This window comes from Ranitomeya variabilis, chromosome 5 (genome assembly GCF_051348905.1).
Source record: "Ranitomeya variabilis isolate aRanVar5 chromosome 5, aRanVar5.hap1, whole genome shotgun sequence".
Lineage (NCBI taxonomy): Eukaryota > Metazoa > Chordata > Amphibia > Anura > Dendrobatidae > Ranitomeya > Ranitomeya variabilis.
In genome coordinates, this window is record NC_135236.1 from 137,288,532 (window position 1) to 137,304,295 (window position 15,764).

At 48.9% G+C, this 15,764-nt stretch overlaps 1 non-coding gene across 1 annotated transcript; it reads right to left on the minus strand.

Moving 5' to 3' along the window:
• Positions 1–13,237: 13,237 nt before the first annotated feature.
• On the minus strand, positions 13,238–13,310 carry TRNAV-CAC (transfer RNA valine (anticodon CAC)). The gene has a single exon. It is a non-coding gene; the product is annotated as a tRNA-Val (tRNA).
• Positions 13,311–15,764: the final 2,454 nt, after the last annotated feature.

Genomic DNA, 15,764 nt, shown 5'->3' on the forward strand with positions numbered 1-15,764 from the left:
GTGTGTGTGATGGCTGCGTGTGTGTGTGTCTGTGATGGCTGCGTGTGTGTGTGTGATGGCTGCATGTGTGTGTGATGGCTGCGTGTGTGTGTGTGATGGCTGCGTGTGTGTGTGTGATGGCTGCGTGTGTGTGATGACTGCGTGTGTGTGTGATGACTGCGTGTGTGTGATGACTGCGTGTGTGTGTGATGGCTGTGTGTGTGTGTGATGGCTGCGTGTGTGTGTGTGATGACTGCGTGTGTGTGTGATGGCTGTGTGTGTGTGTGATGGCTGCATGTGTGATGCATTTGTGTCAAAGCTGCATGTGTTTGTGAGCTGCGTTTGTGATGCTGCGTGTGTATGTGTGATACTGTGTGTGTGATGCTGCATGTGTGTGAGCTGCGTGCCTGTATGTCATTATACAGTATGGAGAACTGTGGCCATAATACAGTATGGAGCATCATGTGGGGTCATTATACAGTATGGAGCATCATGTGCAGTCATTATACAGTATGGAGCATCATGTGCGGTCATTATACAATATGGAGCATCATGTGCAGCCAGTATACAGTATGGAGCATCATGTGTGGTCATTATACAATATGGAGCATCATGTGCAGTCATTATACAGTATGGAGCATCATGTGCGGTCATTATACAATATGGAGCATCATGTGCGGTCATTATACAGTATGGAGCATCATGTGCGGTCATTATACAGTATGGAGCATCATGTGCGGTCATTATACAGTATGGAGCATCATGTGCGGTCATTATACAATATGGAGCATCATGTGTGGCCATTATACAGTATGGAGCATCATGTGTGTTCATTATACAGTATGGAGCATCATGTGCAGCCAGTATACAGTATGGAGCATCATGTGCGGTCATTATACAATATGGAGCATCATGTGCAGCCAGTATACAGTATGGAGCATCATGTGCGGTCATTATACAATATGGAGCATCATGTGCGGTCATTATACAGTATGGAGCATCATGTGCGTTCATTATACAGTATGGAGCATCATGTGCGGCCATTATACAGTATGGAGCATCATGTGCGGCCATTATACAGTATGGAGCATCATGTGCGGTCATTATACAGTATGGAGCATCATGTGCGGTCATTATACAGTATGGAGCATCATGTGCGGCCATTATACAGTATGCATGCGGTCATTATATAGTATGGAGCGTCATGTGTGTTCATTATACAGTATGGAGCCTCATGTGTGGCCATTATACAGTATGGAGCACTGTGTGGCCATATTTTTTTGTTTATAACTATTGTATATGAAACAGTGTGATCAGCAGTGCTAAATGGGTGTGCTTGGGACGTGGATATGGGTGTGACTAATTATGAATGGGTGTGGTCAGAGGCGTGGCCTAAAATTTGCGCGCCGCAAACTTTGTCCCTCTTTCCCATCTTCAAAAGTTGGGAGGTATGACCAGAAATCCTATGTCAGAACCTAAGATACCGATTCCTGAACTGTTTTCCGGAGACCGATTTAAGTTTAGAAATTTCAGGAATAATTGTAAATTGTTTTTGTCCCTGAGACCCTATTCCTCTGGAGACTCCGCTCAGCAAGTGAAAATTGTTATTTCTTTTTTACGGGGCGACCCTCAGGATTGGGCTTTCTCACTGGCGCCAGGAGATCTGGCATTGGCTGATATTGATGCGTTTTTTCTGGCGCTCGGTTTGCTTTATGAGGAACCCAATCTTGAGATTCAGGCAGAAAAAGCCTTGCTGGCTATGTCTCAGGGCCAGGACGAGGCTGAAGTGTATTGCCAAAAATTTCGGAAATGGTCCGTGCTGACCCAGTGGAACGAGTGTGCATTGGCTGCAAATTTTAGAAATGGTCTTTCTGAAGCCATTAAGAATGTGATGGTGGGTTTTCCCATTCCCACAGGTCTGAATGATTCTATGGCCCTGGCTATTCAAATCGACCGGCGGTTGCGGGAGCGCAAAACCGCAAATTCCCTCATGGTGTTGTCTGAACAGGCACCTGAATTAATGCAATGTGATAGAATCCTGACTAGAAATGAGCGGAAAATTCATAGACGCCAGAATGGCTTGTGTTACTACTGTGGTGATTCTACACATGTTATCTCAGCATGCTCTAAACGTCTTACTATGGTTGTTAGTCCGGTCGTCATTGGTAATTTGCAACCTAAATTTATTCTATCTGTAACTTTGATTTGCTCACTGTCATCGTATCCTGTCATGGCGTTTGTGGACTCAGGTGCGGCCCTGAGCCTTATGGATCTGTCATTTGCCAAGCGCTGCGGATTTGTTCTTGAGCCATTGGAAAATCCTATCCCTCTTAGGGGTATTGATTCTACGCCATTGGCAAAAAATAAACCGCAGTTTTGGACACAGGTTACCATGTGCATGACTCCCGAACATCGGGAGGTAATACGTTTTCTTGTTCTGCATAAAATGCATGATTTGGTTGTTTTGGGTTTGCCATGGTTACAGACCCATAATCCAGTCTTGGACTGGAAGGCTATGTCAGTGTCAAGTTGGGGCTGCCATGGAATTCATGGAGATTCCCTGCCCTTGTCTATTGCTTCTTCTACGCCTTCGGAAGTTCCGGCGTATTTGTCTGATTATCAGGATGTCTTCAGCGAGTCTAAGTCCAGTGCACTGCCTCCTCATAGGGAATGTGACTGTGCAATAGATTTGATCCCTGGCAGTAAGTTTCCTAAGGGGAGACTGTTTAATCTGTCGGTACCTGAACATACCGCGATGCGTTCATATATCAAGGAGTCTCTTGAGAAGGGGCATATCCGTCCTTCTTCTTCCCCTCTTGGTGCGGGATTCTTTTTTGTGGCCAAAAAGGACGGATCTTTGAGGCCTTGTATTGACTATCGGCTTTTAAATAAGATCACTGTCAAATTTCAGTATCCTTTGCCGTTGTTGTCAGATTTGTTTGCCCGGATTAAAGGTGCCAAGTGGTTCACCAAGATAGACCTTCGTGGTGCGTACAACCTTGTGCGCATTAGGCAGGGCGATGAATGGAAAACCGCATTCAATACGCCCGAAGGTCATTTTGAGTACTTGGTGATGCCATTTGGGCTCTCTAATGCACCTTCAGTTTTTCAGTCCTTCATGCATGACATTTTCCGGAAGTATCTGGATAAATTTTTGATTGTTTATCTGGATGATATTCTGTTTTTTTCTGATGATTGGGACTCGCATGTGGAGCAGGTCAGGATGGTTTTTGAGATTTTGCGTGAAAATTCTTTGTTTGTAAAAGGCTCAAAGTGTCTCTTTGGTGTACAGAAGGTTCCCTTTTTGGGGTTCATTTTTTCCCCTTCTGCTGTGGAGATGGATCCAGTCAAGGTCCGAGCTATTCATGATTGGACTCAACCCTCGTCAGTTAAGAGTCTTCAGAAGTTCTTGGGTTTTGCTAACTTCTACCGTCGTTTTATCGCAAATTTCTCTAGCGTTGTTAAACCGCTGACGGATATGACCAAGAAAGGCTCTGATGTAGCTAACTGGGCTCCTGCTGCCGTGGAGGCTTTCCAGGAGTTGAAACGCCGGTTTACTTCGGCGCCTGTTTTGTGCCAGCCTGACGTCTCACTTCCCTTTCAGGTTGAGGTGGATGCTTCGAAGATTGGGGCAGGGGCCGTTTTGTCGCAGAGAGGCCCTGGTTGCTCTACTATGAGACCTTGTGCCTTTTTCTCTAGGAAGTTTTCGCCGGCAGAGCGAAATTATGATGTGGGCAATCGGGAGTTATTGGCCATGAAGTGGGCATTTGAGGAATGGCGTCATTGGCTCGAGGGTGCTAAGCATTGGGTGGTGGTCTTGACTGATCACAAAAATTTGATGTATCTCGAGTCTGCTAAACGCCTGAATCCTAGACAGGCCCGCTGGTCATTGTTTTTCTCCCGTTTTGACTTTGTGGTCTCGTATTTACCAGGTTCTAAGAATGTGAAGGCCGATGCTCTGTCTAGGAGCTTTGTGCCTGATGCTCCTGGAGTCGCTGAACCTGAGGGTATTCTTAAGGAAGGAGTTATCTTGTCAGCGATTTCTCCAGATCTGCGACGTGTGTTGCAGAGATTTCAGGCTGGTAGGCCTGACTCTTGTCCACCTGACAGATTGTTTGTGCCTGCTAAATGGACCAGCAGAGTCATTTCCGAGGTTCATTCCTCAGTGTTGGCAGGGCACCCGGGAATTTTTGGCACCAGAGATCTGGTGGCCAGGTCCTTTTGGTGGCCTTCCTTGTCAAGGGATGTGCGGTCATTTGTGCAGTCCTGCGGTACTTGTGCTCGAGCTAAGCCTTGCTGTTCTCGTGCCAGGGGGTTGCTCTTGCCCTTGCCTGTCCCGAAGAGACCTTGGACACACATCTCTATGGATTTCATTTCGGATCTCCCGGTGTCTAAAGGCATGTCTGTCATCTGGGTGATATGTGATCGTTTCTCCAAGATGGTCCATCTGGTTCCTTTGCCTAAGCTGCCTTCCTCTGCTGATCTGGTTCCTGTGTTCTTCCAGAACGTGGTTCATTTGCACGGCATTCCTGAGAATATTGTGTCGGACAGAGGATCCCAGTTTGTTTCCAGGTTCTGGCGATCCTTTTGTGGTAGGATGGGCATTGATTTGTCGTTTTCGTCCGCTTTTCATCCACAGACTAACGGACAAACGGAACGAACTAATCAGACTCTGGAGGCGTATTTGAGGTGTTTTGTCTCTTCTGATCAGGATGATTGGGTGACCTTCTTGCCGTTGGCTGAATTTGCCCTTAATAATCGGGCTAGTTCTGCCACCTTGGTTTCGCCATTTTTCTGCAACTCCGGTTTCCATCCTCGTTTTTCCTCGGGACATGTGGAGCCTTCTGACTGTCCTGGAGTGGATTCTGTGGTGGATAGGTTGCAGCGGATCTGGAATCATGTGGTGGACAACTTGAAGTTGTCACAGGAGAAGGCTCAGCGTTTTGCCAATCGCCGCCGCGGTGTGGGTCCCCGACTTCGTGTTGGGGATTTGGTATGGCTGTCTTCTCGATTTGTTCCTATGAAGGTCTCCTCTCCCAAATTTAAGCCTCGATTCATTGGTCATTACAAGATATTGGAGATCCTTAATCCTGTATCCTTTCGCCTGGATCTTCCGGTGTCGTTTGCCATTCACAACGTATTTCATAGGTCCTTGTTGCGGCGGTACGTTGTGCCTGTGGTTCCTTCTGCTGAGCCTCCTGCTCCAGTGTTGGTTGAGGGCGAGTTGGAGTACGTGGTGGAGAAGATCTTAGATTCTCGTCTCTCCAGGCGGAGGCTTCAGTACCTGGTCAAGTGGAAGGGCTATGGTCAGGAGGATAATTCCTGGGTGGTCGCCTCTGATGTGCATGCGGCCGATTTAGTTCGCGCCTTTCACGCCGCTCATCCTGATCGCCCTGGTGGTCTTGGTGAGGGTTCGGTGACCCCTCACTAAGGGGGGGGGTACTGTTGTGAATTTACCTTTTGGCTCCCTCTAGTGGCTACTAGTGTTTTTACTCTGGGTATGTCTATCATCCCTTGTATGCTCACCTGGGTCGTTAGGTCAGGGGTGTTGCTATATTAGCTCCCTGGACCTTCAGTTCAATGCCTGGCAACGTTGATATCAGAGCTAATCTGTAGTGCTCTTGTGTACTGATCCGGGTTCCTGCTTGATTAAGCTAAGTCTGCTTTCTTGCTTTCTGCTATTGTTTTTGTTTGCATTTTTGTCCAGCTTGTACATAATCTTTATCCTATCCTTGCTGGAAGCTCTAGGGAGGCTGGAGTTCTCCCCCCGGGCCGTTAGACGGTTCGGGGGTTCTTGAATCTCCAGTGTGGATTTTTGTTAGGGTTTTTGTTGACCATATAAGTTATCTTACTACATTCTGCTATTAGTGAGTGGGCCTCTCTTTGCTAAACCTAGTTCATCTCTGTGTTTGTCATTTCCTCTTACCTCACCGTTATTATTTGTGGGGGGGCTTGTATCCAACTTTTGGGGTCTATTCTCTGCAGGCAAGAGAGGTCTTTGTTTTCCTCTTCTAGGGGTAGTTAGTCCTCCGGCTGGCGCGAGACATCTAGCGACCAACGTAGGCATGTTCCCCGGCTACTTCTAGTGTTGGCGTTAGGAGTAGATATATGGTCAACCCAGTTACCACTGCCCTATGAGCTGGATTTTTGTACTTCGCAGACTTGCTGATATCTCTGAGACCCTCGCCATTGGGGTCATAACAGGCGGCTGTGCGTGGCTGTGCTGAGTGCGGGCGGCTGTGCGTGGCTGTGCTGAGTGCGGGCGGCTGTGCGTGGCTGTGCTGAGTGCGGGCGGCTGTGCGTGGCTGTGCTGAGTGCGGGCGGCTGTGCGTGGCTGTGCTGAGTGCGGGCGGCTGTGCGTGGTGTTGTGATTTTGCTTTTTGCTCCCTCTAGTGGTCATTAGTGATTTGACTCTGGAGCGTCTGTCTTTTTCTATATCCTCACCTGGGCCGTTAGTTCAGGGGCTTTGCTATATAAGCTCCCTGGACCTTCAGTTCAATGCCTGGCATCGTTGAAATCAGAGCTAATCTGTTGTGCTCTTGTCCTCTGATCCTGGTTCCTGTTTTTCAAGCTAAGTCTGCTTCTTTGCTTTTTGCTTTTGTTTTGTTTGGTATTTTTGTCCAGCTTGTTCCTATCTGTATCCTGACCTTTGCTGGAAGCTCTAGGGGGCTGGTGTTCTCCCCCCGGACCGTTAGACGGTTCGGGGGTTCTTGAATCTCCAGCGTGGATTTTTATAGGGTTTTTGTTGACCAGATAAGTTATCTTGCTATATTCTGCTATTAGTAAGCTGGCCTCTCTTTGCTGAACCTGGTTCATTTCTGTGTTTGTCATTTCCTCTTACCTCACCGTTATTATTTGTGGGGGGCTTGTATCTTGCTTTGGGGTTCCTTTCTCTGGAGGCAAGAGAGGTCTTTGTTTTCTTCTCCTAGGGGTAGTTAGATTCTCCGGCTGGCGCGAGTCATCTAGCGATCACCGTAGGCATGATCCCCGGCTACTTCTAGTGTTGGCGTTAGGAGTAGCTATTTGGTCAACCCAGTTACCACAGCCCTATGAGCTGGATTTTTGTATCTTGCAGACTTACACGTTCCTCTGAGACCCTGTCCACTGGGGTCATAACAGTATGCCAGGCCAGTATTAAATGTTTAATGCATTGCAGAAGTGGGATTATAAGAAAGAAAATTTTGAGGTTTTTTTTTTCCTCTCTCATTTTTTTTTTTTTTTTTTTCCCCTTTACCTCAGAGTGGCTTAAGCTTGCTGCAGACATGAATGTCCAGACCTTGATTACAAGTGTGGACCAGCTTGCCGCTCGTGTGCAGGGTATACAAGATTATGTTACCAGAAATCCTAGGTCTGAACCCAAGATTCCGATTCCTGAACTGTTTTCAGGAGACCGATTTAAGTTTAGGAATTTCAGGAATAATTGTAAATTATTTTTGTCCCTGAAACCTTGTTCATCTGGAGACTCTGCTCAACAAGTAAAAATTGTTATTTCATTCTTACGGGGTGACCCTCAGGATTGGGCTTTTTCGTTGGCGCCAGGAGATCCGGCATTGGCTGATATTGATGCGTTTTTTCTGGCGCTCGGTTTACCTTATGAGGAACCCAATCTTGAGATTCAGGCAGAGAAAGCCTTGCTGGCTATGTCTCAGGGCCAGGACGAGGCTGAGGTGTATTGCCAAAAATTTCGGAAATGGTCCGTGCTGACACATTGGAACGAGTGTGCACTGGCCGCTAATTTTAGAAATGGCCTTTCTGAGGCCATTAAGAATGTTATGGTGGGTTTTCCCATTCCCACAGGTCTGAATGATACCATGTCCCTGGCTATTCAAATTGACCGGCGGTTGCGGGAGCGCAAAACCGCAAATTCCCTCATGTTGTTGTCTGAACAGACACCTGATGTGATGCAATGTGATAGAAAAACCGCAAATTCCCTCATGGTGTTGTCTGAACGGACACCTGATTTGATGCAATGTGATAGAATCCTGACTAGAAATGAGAGGAAAATTCATAGACGCCGGAATGGCTTGTGCTACTACTGTGGTGATTCTACACATGTTATCTCAGCATGCTCTAAACGTATATCTAAGGTTGTTAGTCCTGTCACCGTTGGTAATTTGCATCCTAAGTTTATTCTGTCTGTAACTTTGATTTGCTCACTGTCATCTTATCCTGTCATGGCGTTTGTAGATTCAGGTGCTGCCCTGAGTCTTATGGATCTGTCATTTGCTAAGCGCTGTGGTTTTATTCTTGAACCATTAGAAAATCCTATCCCTCTTAGGGGTATTGATGCTACGCCATTGGCAGAAAATAAGCCGCAGTATTGGACACAGGTTACCATGTGCATGACTCCTGAACACCGCGAGGTGATACGTTTTCTCGTTCTACATAAAATGCATGATTTGGTTGTTTTGGGGCTGCCATGGTTACAGACCCATAATCCAGTCCTTGACTGGAAGGCTATGTCAGTGTCTAGTTGGGGCTGTCGTGGTATTCATGAGGATTCCCTGCCTGTGTCTATTGCTTCTTCTACGCCTTCGGAAGTTCCGGAGTACTTGTCTGATTATCAGGATGTCTTTAGCGAGTCCAGGTCCAGTGCATTGCCTCCTCATAGGGAATGTGACTGTGCAATAGATTTGATTCCAGGCAGTAAATTTCCTAAGGGAAGACTGTTTAATCTGTCGATACCTGAACATACCGCTATGCGTTCATATATCAAGGAGTCTCTGGAGAAAGGACACATCCGTCCGTCTTCTTCCCCTCTTGGTGCGGGATTCTTTTTTGTGGCTAAAAAGGACGGATCTTTGAGGCCTTGTATTGACTATCGGCTTTTAAATAAGATCACTGTCAAATTTCAGTATCCTTTGCCGCTGTTGTCTGACTTGTTTGCCCGGATTAAAGGTGCCAAGTGGTTTACCAAGATAGACCTTCGTGGTGCGTACAACCTTGTGCGCATTAAGCAAGGGGATGAATGGAAAACCGCATTCAATACGCCCGAAGGTCATTTTGAGTACTTGGTGATGCCTTTTGGGCTCTCTAATGCCCCTTCAGTTTTTCAGTCCTTTATGCATGACATTTTCCGGAAGTATCTGGATAAATTTCTGATCGTTTATCTGGATGATATTCTGTTTTTTTCTGATAATTGGGACTCGCATGTGGAGCAGGTCAGGATGGTCTTTAAAATTTTGCGTGAAAATTCTTTGTTTGTCAAGGGCTCAAAGTGTCTTTTTGGTGTACAGAAGGTTCCCTTTTTGGGGTTCATTTTTTCCCCTTCTGCTGTGGAGATGGACCCAGTCAAGGTCCGAGCTATTCTTGATTGGACTCAGCCCTCGTCAGTTAAGAGTCTTCAGAAGTTCTTGGGTTTCGCTAACTTCTACCGTCGTTTTATCGCTAACTTTTCTAGCATTGTGAAACCTTTGACGGATATGACCAAGAAGGGCTCCGATGTGGTTAATTGGGCTCCTGCTGCCGTGGAGGCTTTCCAGGAGTTGAAACGTCGGTTTACTTCGGCGCCTGTTTTGTGCCAGCCTGATGTCTCGCTTCCCTTTCAAGTTGAGGTGGATGCTTCAGAGATTGGAGCAGGGGCCGTTTTGTCGCAGAGAGGCCCTGGTTGCTCTGTTATGAGACCTTGCGCCTTTTTCTCTAGGAAGTTTTCGCCTGCGGAGCGAAATTATGATGTGGGCAATCGGGAGTTGTTGGCCATGAAATGGGCATTTGAGGAGTGGCGTCATTGGCTCGAGGGTGCTAAGCATCGTGTGGTGGTCTTGACTGATCACAAAAATCTGATGTATCTCGAGTCTGCTAAACGCCTGAATCCTAGACAAGCCCGCTGGTCATTGTTTTTCTCCCGTTTTGACTTTGTTGTCTCGTATTTACCAGGTTCAAAGAATGTGAAGGCCGATGCTCTTTCCAGGAGCTTTGTGCCTGATTCTCCTGGAGTCGCTGAACCTGTTGGTATTCTTAAGGATGGTATTATCTTGTCAGCTATTTCTCCAGATCTGCGACGTGTGTTGCAGAGATTTCAGGCTGATAGGCCTGATTCTTGTCCACCTGACAGACTGTTTGTGCCTGATAAGTGGACCAGCAGAGTCATTTCCGAGGTTCATTCCTCAGTGTTGGCAGGTCACCCAGGAATTTTTGGCACCAGAGATCTGGTGGCCAGATCCTTTTGGTGGCCTTCCTTGTCTAGGGATGTGCGGTCATTTGTACAGTCCTGTGGGACTTGTGCTCGAGCTAAGCCTTGCTGTTCTCGTGCCAGCGGGTTGCTCTTGCCCTTGCCTGTCCCTAAGAGACCTTGGACACATATCTCCATGGATTTCATTTCTGATCTTCCGGTGTCTCAGGGCATGTCTGTTATCTGGGTGATATGTGATCGCTTCTCCAAGATGGTCCATTTGGTTCCTTTGCCTAAGCTGCCTTCCTCTTCCGATCTGGTTCCTGTGTTTTTCCAGAACGTGGTTCGTTTGCACGGCATCCCTGAGAATATTGTGTCAGACAGAGGATCCCAGTTCGTTTCCAGATTCTGGCGATCCTTTTGTAGTAGGATGGGTATTGACTTGTCGTTTTCGTCTGCTTTCCATCCTCAGACTAATGGACAGACGGAGCGAACTAATCAGACTTTGGAGGCTTATTTGAGGTGTTTTGTCTCTGCTGATCAGGACGATTGGGTGACCTTCTTGCCGTTAGCTGAGTTTGCCCTTAATAATCGGGCTAGTTCCGCCACCTTGGTTTCGCCGTTTTTCTGCAACTCTGGTTTCCACCCTCGTTTTTCTTCGGGTCATGTGGAACCTTCTGACTGCCCTGGGGTGGATTCTGTGGTGGATAGGTTGCAGCGGATCTGGAATCTTGTGGTGGACAACTTGAAGTTGTCACAGGAGAGGGCTCAGCGCTTTGCCAACCGCCGCCGCGGTGTGGGTCCCCGACTACGTGTTGGGGATTTGGTGTGGCTTTCTTCCCGCTTTGTTCCTATGAAGGTTTCCTCTCCCAAATTTAAACCTCGTTTTATTGGTCCTTACAAGATATTGGAAATTCTTAATCCTGTATCCTTTCGCCTGGATCTTCCTGTGTCGTTTGCTATCCACAACGTGTTTCATAGGTCCTTGTTGCGGCGGTACGTTGTGCCTGTGGTTCCTTCTGCTGAGCCTCCTGCTCCGGTGTTGGTTGAGGGCGAGTTGGAGTACGTGGTGGAGAAGATCTTGGATTCTCGTCTCTCCAGGCGGAGGCTTCAGTACCTGGTCAAGTGGAAGGGCTATGGTCAGGAAGATAATTCCTGGGTGGTCGCCTCTGATGTTCATGCGGCCGATTTAGTTCGTGCCTTTCACGCCGCTCATCCTGATCGCCCTGGTGGTCGTGGTGAGGGTTCGGTGACCCCTCACTAAGGGGGGGGGTACTGTTGTGATTTTGCTTTTTGCTCCCTCTAGTGGTCATTAGTGATTTGACTCTGGAGCGTCTGTCTTTTTCTATATCCTCACCTGGGCCGTTAGTTCAGGGGCTTTGCTATATAAGCTCCCTGGACCTTCAGTTCAATGCCTGGCATCGTTGAAATCAGAGCTAATCTGTTGTGCTCTTGTCCTCTGATCCTGGTTCCTGTTTTTCAAGCTAAGTCTGCTTCTTTGCTTTTTGCTTTTGTTTTGTTTGGTATTTTTGTCCAGCTTGTTCCTATCTGTATCCTGACCTTTGCTGGAAGCTCTAGGGGGCTGGTGTTCTCCCCCCGGACCGTTAGACGGTTCGGGGGTTCTTGAATCTCCAGCATGGATTTTTATAGGGTTTTTGTTGACCAGATAAGTTATCTTGCTATATTCTGCTATTAGTAAGCTGGCCTCTCTTTGCTGAACCTGGTTCATTTCTGTGTTTGTCATTTCCTCTTACCTCACCGTTATTATTTGTGGGGGGCTTGTATCTTGCTTTGGGGTTCCTTTCTCTGGAGGCAAGAGAGGTCTTTGTTTTCTTCTCCTAGGGGTAGTTAGATTCTCCGGCTGGCGCGAGTCATCTAGCGATCACCGTAGGCATGATCCCCGGCTACTTCTAGTGTTGGCGTTAGGAGTAGCTATTTGGTCAACCCAGTTACCACAGCCCTATGAGCTGGATTTTTGTATCTTGCAGACTTACACGTTCCTCTGAGACCCTGTCCACTGGGGTCATAACAGCGTGGCTGTGCTGAGTGCGGGTGGCTGTGCGTGGCTGTGCTGAGTGCGGGCGGCTGTGCTGAGTGCGGGTGGCTGTGCTGAGTGCGGGCGGCTGTGCGTGGCTCTGGTGAGTGCGGGCGGCTGTGCGTGGCTCTGGTGAGTGCGGGCGGCTGTGCGTGGCTCTGGTGAGTGCGGGCGGCTGTGCGTGGCTGTGCTGAGTGCGGGCGGCTGTGCGTGGCTGTGCTGAGTGCGGGCGGCTGTGCGTGGCTGTGCTGAGTGCGGGCGGCTGTGCGTGGCTGTGCTGAGTGCGGGCGGCTGTGCGTGGCTCTGGTGAGTGCGGGCGGCTGTGCTGAGTGCGGGCGGCTGTGCGTGGCTCTGGTGAGTGCGGGCGGCTGTGCGTGGCTCTGGTGAGTGCGGGCGGCTGTGCGTGGCTCTGGTGAGTGCGGGCGGCTGCGCGTGGGTGTGGTGAGTGTGGGCGGCTGTGCGTGGCTCTGGTGAGTGCGGGCGGCTGTGCGTGGCTCTGGTGAGTGCGGGCGGCTGTGCTGGGGGCCTGAGCAGGCGGGGACACCGGCGCGCTGTGGGGGTCAGGTGCCGGAGTCGCCGCTAGCTCAGGCCCCCGGCACTTGCTATATTGACCTGTCCCCCCGTTCCACTGCTGCGCGCGGCTCCATCTTCCGGGTCCTGTCCTCTGGCTGTGCCCTCTGAACTGAACGTCTCAGGCAGAGGATGTGGAGGACGGAGGCTTGCGCAGCGGTGGAACGGAGGACAGGTAAATATACTCACCCTCCTGGCTCGTCCCTGCTGCTCCGTTGGAGATCGCGGTGTGCGTTCAGTGATTACGCATACCGCGATCTCCTGGGAGCGTCACTCTGTGGGGTCCAGACTGCGCCGGCGCTTGCGCAGTCTATAAAGGCTTCGGACAGAGTGACACTCCCAGCGTTATATTATAGATTTAGAACATATATATAGATAGATTTATGTATAAATACATAGTGGAGAGCATCCTCTACTGTATAATCCGTCGCAGTCACAGCCTAACATAAATCTTTATAATATTTATAAACACATCCAATAACAAATCCATATACAATTAGTAGCATCAAATAGCAGAAGAAAAATTACTACTTAAAAATAAGTGTTTCCGCCCGGGATCGAACCGGGGACCTTTCGCGTGTGAGGCGAACGTGATAACCACTACACTACGGAAACCTGTCTGCAGTGGAGCTCCGCACGTCTGCAGATGATGCTAATGTACGGAAGATGCCATGTGCTCACATAACAGAGGGATTTCTGCCCCAAGTCTATACTCGCCTTGTGTGCGCAGCCGGTTGTATAACATGCGGAGCGCTGATACTGATACGCTTCCGTCTATTATTAGAAGTTGGTCAGTGTGCATCAATGACGTGATAGAAACACCCGCTGCCTAGGTGACGCAGTGACCAGTCAGGGATGACCTGCAGTTCAGCCTGTAACGACATCGAACATTAGGAACAAGCCATGTGTGACGTCACAGGGGAGCGTCGTGATTCCATCCGCCCGCAGGGGGCAGCACACTCTGCTGCACGGAGTGCAGACACAGCGGAGCAGGAGCACGCTCTGCCTGCGGTCACTATGGCAGCGGCTGTTGTACACACTGTGGGGGCACTGTACTACGTAGGGCATGTTGTGGGCAGGATGTGAGCACTGTTTGGCTTCATATGGCCCATATGGGAAGGAATGAAGGCTCTGCTGTGCAGTCATTGTGTATGGGTGCCAGTAGGTGAGGTGTGTCAGTAAGCTGGCGCTGCATGTCCTGCCTGTGCCTGCAGTGTATACACAGGGTGGGTTTGTGCAGTCACTGGCACTCTCTGGGCACCATACAGTACAATTACTACAGATACATAAAACAAAAAAGGGCTGGAGCATTACTGTCATTGGTTTCTCATGAGCACGTTTAGTAGGTACATATTGTGCCCCCCAGGATTACATGCCACGTCCTGACAGCAACATGGAGGGTCATGTGGGGGTGTAATTGTAGAATATAATAGTGCTCCACCGAGGGATGCACCGAATCATTGCAGACTAATCAGAGCAACTATACGTCATGGTCCATATACTAATCACAGTGTATGGACTGCCCGCGGGCCTCCCGACCCAGAAATATTGCCTCGCATGTGTCTATGAGTATGTATACAGATCACAGTGCCCGACTGACCGCAGACCTCCTGACCCAGAAGTACTGCCTCACATGTGTCTATGAGTATGTATACAGATCACAGTGCCCGGACTGACCGCAGACCTCCTGACCCAGAAATATTGCCTCGCATGTGTCTATGAGTATGTATACAGATCACAGTGCCCGGACTGACCGCAGACCTCCTGACCCAGAAATATTGCCTCGCATGTGTCTATGAGTATGTATACAGATCACAGTGCCCGACTGACCGCAGACCTCCTGACCCAGAAATATTGCCTCGCATGTGTCTATGAGTATGTATACAGATCACAGTGCCCGTACTGACCAAAGACCTCCTGTCCCAGAAGTACTGCCTCACATGTGTCTATGAGTTATGTATACAGATCACAGTGCCCGGACTGACCATAGACCTCCCGACCCACAGAAATACTGCCTCACATGTGTCTATGAGTATGTATACAGATCACAGTGCCCGGACTGACCGCAGACCTCCTGTCCCAGAAATACTGCCTCACATGTGTCTGTGAGTATGTATACAGATCACAGTGCCCGGACTGACCATAGACCTCCCGACCCACAGAAATACTGCCTCACATGTGTCTATGAGTATGTATACAGATCACAGTGCCCGGACTGACCGCAGACCTCCTGTCCCAGAAATACTGCCTCACATGTGTCTGTGAGTATGTATACAGATCACAGTGCCCGGACTGACCAAAGACCTCCTGACCCAGAAGTACTGCCTCACATGTGTCTATGAGTATGTATACAGATCACAGTGCCCGGACTGACCGCAGACCTCCTGTCCCAGAAGTACTGCCTCACATGTGTCTATGACTATGTGTACAGACAACAATTTCCCGACTGACCGTGGGCATACCTATTTGGACATACTGTCATACGTGTCTATGAGTATGTATACAGATCACAGTGCTCGGTCTGACCACTGGCCTCCCAACCCAGACGTACTGCCTCACGTGCAGGGCTGGACTGGCCATCTGGCTTTTCTGGCAAATGCCAGAAGGGCCTGTTTGGTCATGGGCTGCCTTGTATGTTACGTTGTTAACAGAATCCGTGTTCTCAAGATACCCACACTGCTAAGAGTTGTGATGGAGCACAAAGTTGCTGACTCCGTCACTTACCCCAGCAGGCCACGGGTATCATTAGAAATACTGGTCTTGTAGAAAATCTTGCTTTCCTCCATCCAGGGTAATATTAGTAATATATCCCATCTGGTTCATGGGGACGGGGACAACATGGGCCTGTGTGATTTCAAATGCCAGGGCTGAATTTCAGCCCCAGTCCGTACCTGCTCACGTGTCTATGAGTATGAGACCAAAAGCATGAACTGACTGGGCCTTACACCCAGGACTTGCAGCCTCACAAGTGACTGACCGCGGGTCTCCTGAACTAGGCGTACTGCCTCATATGTGTCTACGAGTATGTATACAGACCACAATTCCAGACTGATCGAGGGCCTCCATAGA